The sequence below is a fragment of the Mustela erminea genome, chromosome 5, assembly GCF_009829155.1.
Source record: "Mustela erminea isolate mMusErm1 chromosome 5, mMusErm1.Pri, whole genome shotgun sequence".
Classification (NCBI taxonomy): domain Eukaryota; kingdom Metazoa; phylum Chordata; class Mammalia; order Carnivora; family Mustelidae; genus Mustela; species Mustela erminea.
Genome location: NC_045618.1, coordinates 77428590 through 77442656, shown reverse-complemented (window position 1 = coordinate 77442656; position 14067 = coordinate 77428590). Strand labels below are relative to the sequence as shown.

The window sequence follows — 14067 nt, the reverse complement described above, 5'->3', positions numbered from 1 at the left end:
ATCCCAGGATGCTGGGATCGTGACCTGAGCTGAAGGCAGCTGCTTAACCAACTGAGCCACCCAGGCGTCCCTCACTGTAATATTTTTCAAGGTTTTTTATTTTGTTCGTTTTGTTTGTTTGTTTTTTTAGCACTAAAATTTCTCAAATTTAATACCAAACCAACCTATTGGTGCAAAGGCATAGTAGCAGAAAAATCATTTCCCTAATAAAACATGTCTGTTGGCCAGGTAGGAAGGATATTTACAGAGTGATAGAATAGAACCCATGATCTTCACACAGTTTAATTAAATACGTGATGCCAGTTAGGTATGTCATTTCATGACATGTGATGCCTTATAGGCCCTGCTTCGTTCTTCTCCAGTGCCTCCTCTTGGAGTTGTACCTGATTTTACTACCAGTTTTCATCCAGATCCACTGGGGAATGGGATGATTCTGCTTTTGTTTCTTGGCCAGGAATCACTTGATTCTGAAAGTCTTGTGAGAAGACATGGCCAGAAACAGTCAGCCACACACAGCAGGACGGAGGAAAAAAGGAAAAAAATGTTTTTAAGGTTTCAATGATAACAATAATTTTGTCAATTTCCATGAATATAAGGTATTGCTTTTGTTTTAATATTCTGGGGTGTCTCGCTCCAGGGGTCAGGGAGTCAATGTGAAAATTCTACTGATCTATTTCAGTTATATATTCTAGAGCTGAAGAAATAACCATGAGTATCTGAACATATTATAACGCAAATCTAGGTCCAAATTCTGTATATTATCTAGCTTCATAAATTCCTACTTTGACAAATGGTACCACAGTGGCATTTTGGATTCCTAGAGTTGTTTTTAGATATATAGATTAGTTAATAAATCTACTTATTTCATTCCTAAGAACACCATAGTTCTTTAACTACCATCAAATATTTCTATCCAAACAGGGATTTCTGTCTGATTGTCATTGTTTCCTTCTGCCCGTTTCATTAAAGTAAACTCATCTTTTCTCTGTTATTTGGCCTCTGTCTCTTTAGTTCTTGTTTCCCATTGAAATCAGGAAACTTGGGTCAGTGGGGTATCTCTCAACATTATCATCTTTAGTCTTCAGAGGACAGACACACAGAGCTTTTACATGATTTGGTTCTCTCCAAAATAAAGCATTTTTTTTAATGCTTAGGAAAATGAATGTCTTTTGGGACCCCTTGAGAAATAGGGAGGAAATGTGATGGATCATATATAGTAAATCCATGCTAACATTTCCATCTGTCTAGGTTTATGGATTCTTTTCTCTATGCTAGGGAAATTTTTTCATCTAAATATTGAATACAGGTTACCCACTGAGTCCTGGTTTAGTAAACTAACAAAGCCAACTATCAGAACATTTCTAGTTGTTCAAGTTAACCCATTAATTTCAGTATCTCAGATAAGTGTATCCAGAGTAAAAAATCTGGTTCCATGCATTATTATATTCTATTCTCCTTGGCTTACCACCCTTGGAATTTATTTCCTCCATATTCTCCAGGTATCTGCTGATAAGAATTAGAGAAATGTTGTAACTATTTTGGTGTTTCTTTTTTCCTGGGTTAGGTTTTGTATTTGCTCCCATTGGGGTATATGCAAAAAGATTCCAGTTAGGGATATAATGATGGGTGTTCTCCTTATCTTAAGGAGAACAGTTACCCTCTTACAAGGCAACTGCCTGGGTAAATTTGTTACCCTATCTTCAGCAAGAGATTAGTGGTTTTAATAATAATAATAATAATAATAATAATAATAATAAATAATCCAATATCTGCCTGGCACTGAAAAAAATAAGTGATTTTTTTCAGGGATACTTTTTGATGATGTCTTGTTCTAGGAGTTTAAAGCCCTGTGATTATGATTTTATTTCTGTAAACTCTCCAAAAGCAGACACTTCACCCCATAGTACGTAAAATCATTTCTACCATAAGCACTCAATGTAACACCCAACTGTTCTCCCAAATTATTGCCTTCTATAGGCAATTGATCTCAAATAATCTCAGTTGTTAATTTAAGAAATCATGAATCCAAAGCATGCCATAGATTATAAGTATCCTGTTTTCCTGTGGGATTTATGACATCTCTGCATTTAAAGTCACAAAGCTCAGGAACTCACTCTAAGAATTTAATCTTGGTGAATCTGTTTTGTGGGCTGACTTTTGCTAACAAGGATTGAATAATTTAGGGTCTAGTCAGTAAAGTGCTTTGTTTTTCAAACAGAGGTGACTTAGGTGACTGGTTACAAATGTGTTGAGGAGTTAAGAGAACAAAAAACGGAAGCTGATGTAATCCAGAGATGAATGCAGAATGAAGCTTATGTCCTTAAGTCTGGGAAACAAAGGAGAAGAAGGGGTATGTTCTTAGAGGTCAGGGACACTTCTCTACCTTATGACTTGGTGTATGAAACAGGCCTGGCACCCAAGAAAGTGCTTGAACCTAGTCAGTGCTTGAACCATGGAGCAATTGTTGAGAAGCCAGGACCAGTGATGCTAAGGGTGTTCTGGGCAGCCAGGTTTTAGGACTGCTGAGAGGATGTGAACACTGGAACCAGGACCGAGGAAGAGACTCTACTCTGTGGGTGCCAGAAGTTGCTCTTGAAAGGAAGGCTTGAAAGAAAAAAAAGATTTATTTCCCCTCTTTTTCATCTTCCAATATCCACCAGTACCTCAGAGTGTCAGAATCTAACAAGAAGCCAGCCAGAGAGAGGTTGTCATGTGCCAACAGAGTCAAACACAGAAGGGTGGCAAAGGAGGTGAGGACTGCTCATGCAAACGACTGTCTCACTTTGTCTTACCTTGCCCAGTAGCAGGAGGGAGTTCTGTTCTCCCAGAATTTGTAGTGTAGGGCATCTACTTCTCTTTATACTAATTTTGATTCTTACTTTAAAGCACCGCTCTGAGTCATCTCTTTTTCTCCATTTTCAGTATTTTTTTTAAAGATTTATTTATTTATTTATTATTAGAGAGAGAGTGTGTGTGAGTGAGCAGGGAGAGGGACAAAAAGAGAGAGAGCAGAGCATGGAGCCAGGCATGGGGCTACATCCCAGGACCCAGAGATCTTGACGTGATCTGAAATCACGAGTCAGCAGCTCAACCACCTGAGCCACCCAGGCACCCCTCACTATCGTTCTCTTACTCTAAGTCCCTTCCACCTAACACTTGCCTTGTTTTAACCTTCCAGATAGAAATACACTGCAAAGGTCCATGAACTTTTATCTTCAAATTCTTACTATTTTTTTTTAAACATATAATTACTGAACTCTATGTTAAAGAATTATTGATGCATTGGTCAGGATGAGTAGCTATGAATTTATCCTTTATGGTTTGTTTTATTGTGAAATGGATATAACATGGAGGCATTTAGGAAAACAAGGACTCTAAATAAAACCAAGAGCTCTGTCATTGTCAAATTTAAAAACATAAAGTTCAGAAGATAGATTTATTATATCACTGAAACCTATTAGGCCAAAGATTATTTAGCTACTTTATTCTCTAATTGCAATTCTTTATTTACTTCCCACTTCCCCATCCCTATTATATATCCCCAGCTGTTGTTCACAATGGGCTATCTTTCTTCAGATGTGACATACTCTCAAATCTCCATAGATCATGCTGACCCAATCTCCCCTTTCCTTTTTTCCTTCTTAGCCGAGTAAATGCTCTTCACTGACTGAGGCCCTGCTCAGTTGTTCTGACCTTGGTGAAACCTTTCCATGTCATTTGGAACATTTCCAGAGTATTTGGTTCATACTGTTTTGTTTATAACTCATCACATGATGTTTTTAACACTTTAGTACCAAAGTGGCCTAATAAGGAAGATGGGTTTTCCATAGTAGGGTCAAGTGAGCCCAACCGAACAGGAATTTCATCTTTGTATTCAATCTTCAATGAGTTCTATCTCCTCCATTAAATTATGAGCTCCACTTTGAAAGCAAGAAATAAATGTCACTTGTATTTCTATTTCTAGCATCTAGTTCAATGCTGGGTACATAGTGGGCTTCAATAAATGCCTAATGTAATTTAATTATACATTAGGTGGAAGAATGCCAGAGTCACATAATATAGTGCTTTTGGATGGTGTGCATATTTCTGATTTTCCTACCTGTTCTGGTATGACAAGTACCAATTTTCTAACCTTTGAAAACATCTGACATATATTATTTTTAAAAGTTAATATTCCTTCCCGAGATCATTTAACCATTTCTTGCAGACATTTGAAATCATAAAGAAGCATATTTATTTTTCCAATTTTTATGACCATGTATTAGTTTTACCTGATTAGTATTGGTTAGATTTGACCCAATTTTAATCTTATACTCATTGTGTCACTAATTTATGCAGAAAATATTGCAAAGCCTCTTTTAGAACACTGGCCTTTTGAGACCGGGGACTTAGGTAGTCCTTATCATGTTTTTGGTTGCCTTACACTATCATTCTGGATGGTGGTTAATAACGCTTTATATTTATCTTTGAGGAAAGGCTTTGAGATGACTCTAAGCTTAAAAGGCACAGTCAAGAACTGCACCAGGGTTTTCAAATAGCAGCTATGATCATGAGACCAAAGGCAATCTTTGTCCAAATGCTGTGGAATCACGATGCAGGGCATTTTTCTCCAAGCTCTGCTTACTCATGTGGATCTCTGTTGTCAACTGTGCTCTCATCTTAGGGTATGGACTGCTATATAGGCTCCATGTTGGTTAGGCTCTTTTGTTGCCCTTGATTTCTGAGTATTTCCATTCTTAAGATCAAAAGCCCACAAAGAAAAAAGTACTAATAAAAGAGAATTGCACTCTATACTTAAACATGGATGGGGCTTAGAGCATTAGGGTATCTCGTCTTCAGAAGCTTGTATGTTATCATAGTGAACAAACGGACTTTCTGTCTGGGCAAATGCCTGTTTGCCCTTCCAGCTGACTCTACCCTGCACCCTAATGGATATGAGGCTAATAGAGACCAGTTTTCTCTTTCTTTTTTTTTTTTTTTTTAAAGATTTTATTTATTTATTTGACAGACAGAGATCACAAGTAGGCAGAGAGGCAGGCAGAGAGAGAGAGAGAGAGAGGAGGAAGCAGGCTCTCTGCTGAGCAGAGAGCCCGATGTGGGGCTCGATCCCAGGACCCTGGGATCATGACCTGAGCCGAAGGCAGAGGCTTTAACCCACTGAGCCACCCAGGCGCCCCCAGTTTTCTCTTTCTTAAACTCATTTCTTTTCTCTGCATTTTGACGCCATATCTGTTTGAGGCAAGCTGTGGCAGGCACATTTACTAAAAGGATACCCATGTTGGGAAGCAGCAGCCAAAGGCTCAGTGCCAGGATTAGCCATTAGCAGTAGGGGGAAAACATTCTTGTTGTAGTCTTGTTTGCTGGAAGGCTACCCACTGGCATTTGAAATAGTTCTCTCTTGTCAATCAAACAAATTGTCTTGCAGATCTACTGGGTGTTTAGAGGATACAGAGAGAGAATTTTCAGATCTTTAGGTGCTTTTTCAGAAGGTGATCTGTGTTCTGTAGCAATATCTGAATTTGTTTTTTAAGGATGGTTCTTCCTTCAGCAGTGTTGTTGATGTACCCCTCATGCCCAGAGATTATAGGAAATAATAGTTTTTAGACATATCATTAAAATTGTCCCCATTTTGGAGAGTATTAATGAAAATCTGGCTGTGGGAATATCTTTATCTTGATGTCCCAGGATATTAAGGTAGCCTGAGTTATCAGACCAAAGGATAATATTAGGGTTAAGAATAACTATGGGGGCACCTGGCGGACTCATTTGGAAGAGTGTGTGGCTCTTGATCTCAGGGTCATGAGTTTGAGCTTCACATATACAAGTATACAGCCAGTATACAGGATAGGCTGAGAGGAGTGCTCATAATAACACATAGATGTACCTTAATGTATTAAAATTCTACTTATATAAAAAAGAAAATCGGTAAGGCCTGTAGTGAATAGCCACCTTTGTAATGCAAATACTCCCCCATCTCTAGCATGGTTTCAACTGGTGGTGTTCAACTTTAATCTCTTTATTTCTTTATAGTTCCCCATAGAAGCCCCCCTTTATGTTTTATTAATTCCCACCTCTGATTAAGATTTCATCTGAAGAAAGTGTTGTGCTACTAAAAAATTATTTTTTAAAAACACTGAACTATACACATTATATGGGACAGAATGAGGTAAAATATCATTCTCCAAAAACCTTTGAGTTAAGGATTCCCATTTGAATTATTTATCCCAATGGGAATTATCCTGTGAAAGGCAGAGTCCTTTGAAGAGTTCATCACTCTTATGACATTCCTTATGAAAAGTTCCGTGATGCTGCCAGGCACATGCCCTCTCCTTTGCATTTACCAAACTCCCCTGGGCCGTAAAGACATGAATAGTGTCTATCTATATACCACAGGTATATTTTTATAGTGTTGATGAGTTATTGGTCCCCCCCCCCCAATTATATGAGTAACTCAGGATAATTGCAGACAGTTTGAGAACATGGGTTGGTGATTTTGTACTGTCAACATACCTAATGTGGAACTCTATATCCTAGACATCTTTTCTCTGTATGTTTTAAGTTTAGTGCTGACCACTAGATGAATCTGTGTGGGATTTGGAATATGAATGTAAAATAGTTATGATTATACTCCAAAGCATGGTTGGCATATTGTGGCCCACAGGCCAGATTCAGTATGCCAACTGTTTTGGTAAATAAAGTTGTATTAGAACCCAGACACACTTGTTTATATATTGTCTTCTGCTATTTTCATGCTACAATGACAGAGCTAGGTGACTACAAACCACATGACCTGCAAAGTCTAAAATGTTTTTGCCTTATGGCCTATCAATTCTGTACCTATTAATAGATATTTCATAAATTAAAAAAAGAAATTGGCTGATCATGTCTCTCCAGGTAGGTGCAAGGTTCCATGTGCTACTGAAACTCACAAAGGCTGGTTCATCTCTTCGACGAGGATGCGCTGGAGCTCCTCCTTCAGCTTGGGATTAGATATGGTGAGAGATAGTTACGGTATGTAGTTTGTCTTTGTCAGGTTTAATTGTCATCATGTGTTCCAGGTGTCCTAAATTTTCTAAGCTATGTGTCCAGTTTTCTTTCTAACTACCATCCTTGTTGAACTGAAATGACTTCAGGCCCACCATCAGATGCCCTCCACTTTTTTTTTTTTTTTCAACCAGGAAATGGGTCTACTAGCATAGTAAAAATGATCTCAGGGTGGGATATCCCAAAGTAGTTTGGAAAATACTGCTATTTTTATAACAGATATGTAGTTTGTGAATATATAATGGGTTTATTATGGTTATTATAAGTAAAGTAATAAACACATTTAAAAAAAGAAATTTAAATAAAATTAAAAATTCAGTTACTTATCCAAAAGTCACATTTCAAGTGTGCCATAGCCACAAATGCCCACTGACTACCATATTGTACAGTGTACGTAGACCATACAGTAGGCTCTCAAAAGTGTTTTGCATTGATATCGAGGACTCTATCTATGCTGTTGACTACATTTCTCATGACAGTCTCACAACCATGTGCACTAACTGCACTAACAGTTCACTAACTCCTCTTATCTAAAAGTAATCTTCTTCCCTTCAGTTCTCCCACATCCAACCTGAGAAATAATTATTTATTTTTCAAGTATCATCTATCAATGAAATATTTTGACTCTTTCTTCTGAAAAGAATCAATTATTTCATCCTTTTTGTTCCACTGTACATCTATGGATTTTCCTTCTAGGATAATTTTTCATACTTTATTGAATTTCATACTTTATTGGAGGCCTCTGGATGGCAGGAACTGGGGCTTATTTGTCTTTGTATTTTCCATATCTGGCACAATTCTGGCATACAGAAGTCACTCAGCAGATGATGGTTTAAGTGAAAGAAGCAAAAGGATCTCTCTATTTTTATTTTTCATTTTCTTATGACATCTATTACTTCTACCCCTTGAATTTTGAATCTCAATTTCTCTTCTTTTGCATATAAACATGCTAAAGTCTTTTCTGTTTGTTAAAAAATCACATTTATGAAGCTTTCTCAGGTCATATTTAGAGGTTACACGATTGGATAGACCAATTTCCAGACATGTAGATATCTTGTTTGACAGTAGTCATAAATACAACTCTTTATTTATAATTCCAAAACCTGACATGTTCTAAAAATCAAAAGATTCCTTATAATTCACCTGGTACTACATGGTAATAAACCCTGATTTGGTATGCATAGACATGAGACTATTCGTACTCTATTGACGTTAGTTAATGTGAATTTTCAAATGGTACTTGAGTATCTGTGCCATACTACTTTTTTTTTTAAATTGGAAAACTTCTGAGTTCTGAAACACGTGTAGCCTCAAAGGCTTGGGATTGTCTGTGAACTTGTCCATCACTCTGGCTATTTATGTACAGCAAATACATAGTATGTAGATTTTTTTACAGAAACAAAAAAACAGTTCATCAAAAACAGTTCACTTTTTATATATAAAAGGAATTCTAAGGCTAGTTATTGAAGTTGCAAAACTACAACAAAATTCTGTTCGATACTTAATAAAATAAACTTTTCTCAAGATTTTGAGGGCATGCCTTACTTTTTAGTCGGATAATGAGCAGATGGCTATAAGATTTAGTTTCATCATTTTTAAAAGAGAACACACTTTTATAGAGCCAAAAATAGTTATATAGCCAACAATTGCAGAATCGTTCTGGAATTTTCTGTACTTACACCGTCTATATTCAAAGTTGCAGGATACTCTGTCTTTTTGATAGACATAATTCTACCAGGCAGAATAAAATCATCTTGAAATGATATGGCAGATACTTGACAATTCAGTCACACACAGAGGTTCACACTCTAGAAGCAATCATGGAAACTTAAAACATGATTCATGCTCAAAGACTGTGAATCTTCCCCGAATTTTGACTGCATTTCCAGTAAATAACTCTGCATTTCTTCAGCAACCATGGTTCCATTGACTACGGGGAAGTTTAGCAGTAGAAGTGAATGGAGTCTCCAGTGGACATTGGCCCAATCCACATGAACAATTTGAGTGTGAATGCACTCACTTCCTGGAACAAATCAGCAATGTTCTTACATTATCCCCTGCAGTTTCAAGTTCAGTATTGAATTACTCTATCATATCAGTAAAAAATACAAGCTGTGAACCACTGGCAGGCGAACAAGTTAGAGATCTAAGATATGTCTGTTTTCAAAAAAGTACCTGATTTGGGGAAGCAGTTCAGTGAATCTCTATCAAGTTACAGTGACCAGGTCAGTTACTAAGCTATGGTCTGGCAGCGTTAGGCCCACATGGCCACTGGGAGCTTTGGGAAGCTGGGGTTGGTATTCTGTAAACTGTTTTCTTGTAAACTGCATTTGACTCCTGCACTTGGCCTGTAGGAGGCACTAGAGAGAGACCAGGAGCCTGGGTGGAGCAGAGGGACAGGCTCCTTCCCATATATTTCCCCCCACCCCATATATTTTCTATTCCTGATTTTATGTTTTGCACCTGTCATTGTTATCCTAACAATGCTTCCTCACTCTAGAAGCAATGTATTTTTTTCCTAATAGCAACAGGTGTTTCAGTCTGCTATTTTTCTGACACTTCCCCAAACCAGCCTCACTGAACCTTGTCAGAGATAGCATCACCAGCTGACAGGTTCCTCCTTCCCAAAGTCTGGGTTCTGGATGCAGAGTCTCTTCTTTGACCTGATACCAGCTGGCCAGAGACCCAGCATCCCCAGAGACTCAGCAAGCCCACCCTCTCTGGTGCCTCTCAATCTCCAAGTTTCTTTCTTTCTTTCTTTTTAATTTAAAAATTTTTAAAAATTTTTTATAAACATATAATGCATTTTTATCCCCAGGGGCATAGGTCTGTGAATCACCAGGTTTACACACTTCACAGAACTCACCATAGCACATACCCTCCCCAATGTCCATAACTCCATCCCCCTCTCCCGACACCCCTCCCCCCAGCAACCCTCACTTTGTTTTGTGAGATTAAGAGTCACTTATGGTTTGTCTCCCTCCCGAACCCATCTTGTTTCATTTATTCTTCTCCTACCTCCTTAACCCCCCATGTTGCTTCTCCACTTTCTCATATCAGGGAGACCATATGATAATTGTCTTTCTCCCTCAATCTCCAAGTTTCTAACTTTTAACACAAATTTTAACCCCATTTCTTCCCTCCCTAACCTAGGGGTAGTAGCTGCTCCTGCTGTTACTATCTCCTTGATGCCTTCATATTCCCTCTTTGACTTTGGAGTTTTCCAATACCTGAACTACACATTCTATTTTTTTTTTTTTAAGATTTTATTTATTTCTTTGACAGAGATCACAAGTAGGCAGAGAGGCAGGCAGAGAGAGAGGAGGAAGCAGGCTCAGTGCCGAGCAGAGAGTCCAATGTGGGACTCGATCCTAGGACCCTGGAATCATGACCTGAGCTGAAGGCAGAGGCTTTAACCCACTGAGCCACCCAGGTGCCCTGAGCTAAACATTCTTTATGGTAAATCTCGCAATTCAAATAACAAGTCTGACTTTTGTCTTCTGAGTGGATGTTGGCTCATAAAGCTGATAGCCACAGGATTGCATCAAAAGAAACTCAGACATAAGATTTCAATCCATCTTCTCCTAAATACTCTTTATTTGTTAAGACCTCAAACTGAAGGCACCTCCCTGATTACTTTTCCATCAAAGCGAGTAGTGAGCCTCACGTGCTGGCCCAGAATACTAATTCTTGTGGTGAAGTTCTTCTTGTAAATGTTAATTATCTGTTATGTCATCTCAACCCTTCATTTGTAAATGCTTGGTGTAGCAAGTAAACTCATTTTTCTCATATTTAGGCTAAACTCAAATTTGTTACTGAAAAAACACTATTCCTTATTAGCTAATGTTATGCTGATATAATTAAGAACAATTTCCCCTAAAATCCCAGGTGATTCTCCTCCCCCACCCTACCATGAGGTCACATGCTGGGAACTCCTTATATAGGAAAATACCCAAAACAAAAGTTTGCATTGTGATGTTTTTGTTTGTTGTTTTGTTTTACTGTTTCAAAATCGGATTGCACCCGGACCTTTGCTCTCAAATAGGTTAACTGGGAGCTTGCTTTAGCGTTTCCAGTTTTCCTGAGGCCTAAGTTCAAATTAATACCAATATCTGTTTCTGTATATCACAATTACACTTTTAAAGATTTTATTTATTTATTTGACAGACAGAGATCACAAGTAGGCAGAGAGGCAGGCAGAGAGAGAGGGAGAGGGGGAGAAGCAGGCTCCCCGCTGAGCAGAGAGCCTGATGCCAGACTCTGGGATCATGACCTGAGCCGAAGGCAGTGGCTTAACCCGCTGAGCCACCTAGGTGCCCCACAATTATACTTTTAAATCAGTTCTTAGAATTGCTTAGTGAAGATTTAGGTGTGTGGAGAAGAACAGAGATAGCAAAGAAAACAACTCCAAAGTCTTTTGGCTTTGTGGAAGTCATGTTCTGTAAAGCTTTTTGTTTTTTATTTTTATTTATTTATTTATTTAATTTATTCTATCTTTCTTATTTTTTATTCATTTTTAATTTAGTTTTACTTTATATAAGCTATTCCTAAATGCCCTGAATTGAGAAGTAAATCAAAACAAATCTCTTGGATAATTCTTACTTGTATCACATTGTATATGTAAACACTGTTTTCCACTTGGTAAGCATAAGTAAGACGGATCCTGCCCAGACAGTTTACCGGCTTACAGGGATGCTACATAGGAGGAAAACAGAGAAGAGGCTGTTTTGCTTTTGTTTGAGATTCACAACAGCTGTTGTATTCTTCTTGACTGCTTCCAAATTTAATAAGGCCCAATAAATCTCTAAGAAAACAGCCCTGAGACACTGCTATTGTTTTTATTTTGCTGTTGAGCTCATAGTACAAGTCTCTCTCTTTGCAGCACTCTTTCTGGCTCATTTCAGAGTGACTCATGCCAGATATAAACCCCAAAACACGAGCCCGGAAAAGCACACAGGAAAAGCACATCTCTGGCAGTGGATGTCCAGTAACAGAAATCTTCACTTAAAACCCAATTCAGACTAGTAACTTGTGCAAGTCAGGTGTCTGAGATTGCTAGTCTGCCTGTCCTCAGAGCCTTAAATGCCCTTTCCAAACCATTGCTTCAAATTCCTGACTATTGTTCTCTTATAAACCATTTGCAGGAAAAATATCATCAGAAGCTCATGTAATTTCCTGGTCGGCAAAATGCACCCTAGCCTCCTTCTTTGGGATCACTGTCATGGAGATTACACACCCAGTGTAGGAAGCCGAAAGGAGCATACTACTGATGCGAGTAATATATTTTCAATTTTTAATGAAGTGTTACTTGTCTGCTACATTATCTGTTTTAGGTTCCAGGCTGTGTGCCAGTGATAAACTGCATAGCTCAACATCTTATCTATTTTTAAGAGACCAGTCTTTAAAGGTAAATTCCCTGTTTTCCTCAGTGAACCGATCCAGTGTTTGGCTACCATTATACGCTTTAAAAGTGTACGTGATGTGATTTTCTTGATATGTGTGAGGACGGGGGACTTAAATATATTTCTGTTCCATCTTTCATGCAATAATTGAAGTGATATGCACAACTGATTGTACACAACTGAGGCCAGTCTTCTAATGAGCTAGAGGCTCGTGGGATTTCTGCCTCAGGTGGGCGACAATTAAACACGTTATAAAAGTAAGTTTGGCTGCTGGGTAAGCGGGTTGAAGGAAGGAGAGCCATCTTCTGTGCTGTAAGTTACTTGTGAGTAAGCGCTAGCTACCTTCAGATAAGCCAGAGTAAGTCCTCCAACTAAAGCTAGGCCTAAAAGAAACCCACATCCTCTGCAAGGGTGGTAGAGAATGAAGACCAGTGTCTTCACTGGCTTTTGGATGGAAGAATAGGCTGAGGGGAAGGAAGAAGACTCTGAGCCAGTCTGTTCTTAAGAATCAGACTAATAAGGAACTTTCACAGGCGCCTGCAAATGTAATGAACAGGGACAGACCTCAGCAGATCTCTTTCCTGAGGAGGCACACAAGGTCGCTGCATCCAGTTTTGAAACGACTTGTTGAAAGGTGAGTGGGGTATTTCTTGAGTAGATATCGGAGATTTGCTGGAGAGCCCAGTGAAATTTATAAAACTCACGGGCTACTGGCCAGTTTGACTGATTAAATGATACTGTGAGAACTTTTCTCATTGATTCCTTTGGCAAGTCAGAAGTCCTGTTAAAAAGCTAAAGGTTAGGAGGAGGCAGGCTGTACCATAATTTCTCTTTTTGTTGATTTTTATGCTGTGACTTTGGAAAATAAACAAGAGGGTTTAAGACGTGAGAATGTGGTAGATCTGCACCCTCACGTAGGGTACCAAACAATAGAATTAGAAATAGATTTAGTTCTAAGTGAAATAATTTTATAAACTGGAATTTGAGGGGATGGCATTAATGAAGAAAGAGAAGTAGGTAAATTTGTGAAACTTGCTGTGTGGTTGACATTGGTTATATCATGAATTAATAAAGGACTGAGTAGTGTTTCACAGAAGAATAAAAAAAGGAATGAAAAAGAGCTGCACCAAGAGGTTCAAATAGGTCTTATGTCAATATACAATAGAAGATACAAGATGTGCTTTATTTTTTTAATTTTAAGATTTTAATCATTTATTTGACAGAGAGAGACACAGCTAGAGAGGGAACAAAAGGAGGTAGAGTGGGAGAGAGAGAAGCAGGCTTCCCTCGGAGGAGGGAGCCTGATGAGGGGCTCAATCCCAGGACACTGAGATCATGACCCGAGCTGAAGGCAGATGGTTAATGACTGAGCCACCCAGGCGCCCCTCAAAGTGTGCTTTAAGTTTGACAGGTAAATATTCTCATAAAGGGGGTACCACTGATTCTTGAAGTTGGGACAGATAACCTATAAACATTGGCTTTAAATAAGACATTGCCTAAGAAGTAAATGAAATAAACAGGAAAAGGGGATGTTAAAAAAAGAAAATACAAAATTTTCTAGAATAAATCTGTAGAGCCCTCCTAGACCTATTTGAATAATAATAAAAATAGAGAAAGCCAT

At 38.4% G+C, this 14067-nt stretch overlaps 1 pseudogene; it reads right to left on the bottom strand.

Moving 5' to 3' along the window:
• Window positions 1–334: 334 nt before the first annotated feature.
• On the bottom strand, window positions 335–10406 carry LOC116589992 (annotated as a pseudogene).
• Window positions 10407–14067: the final 3661 nt, after the last annotated feature.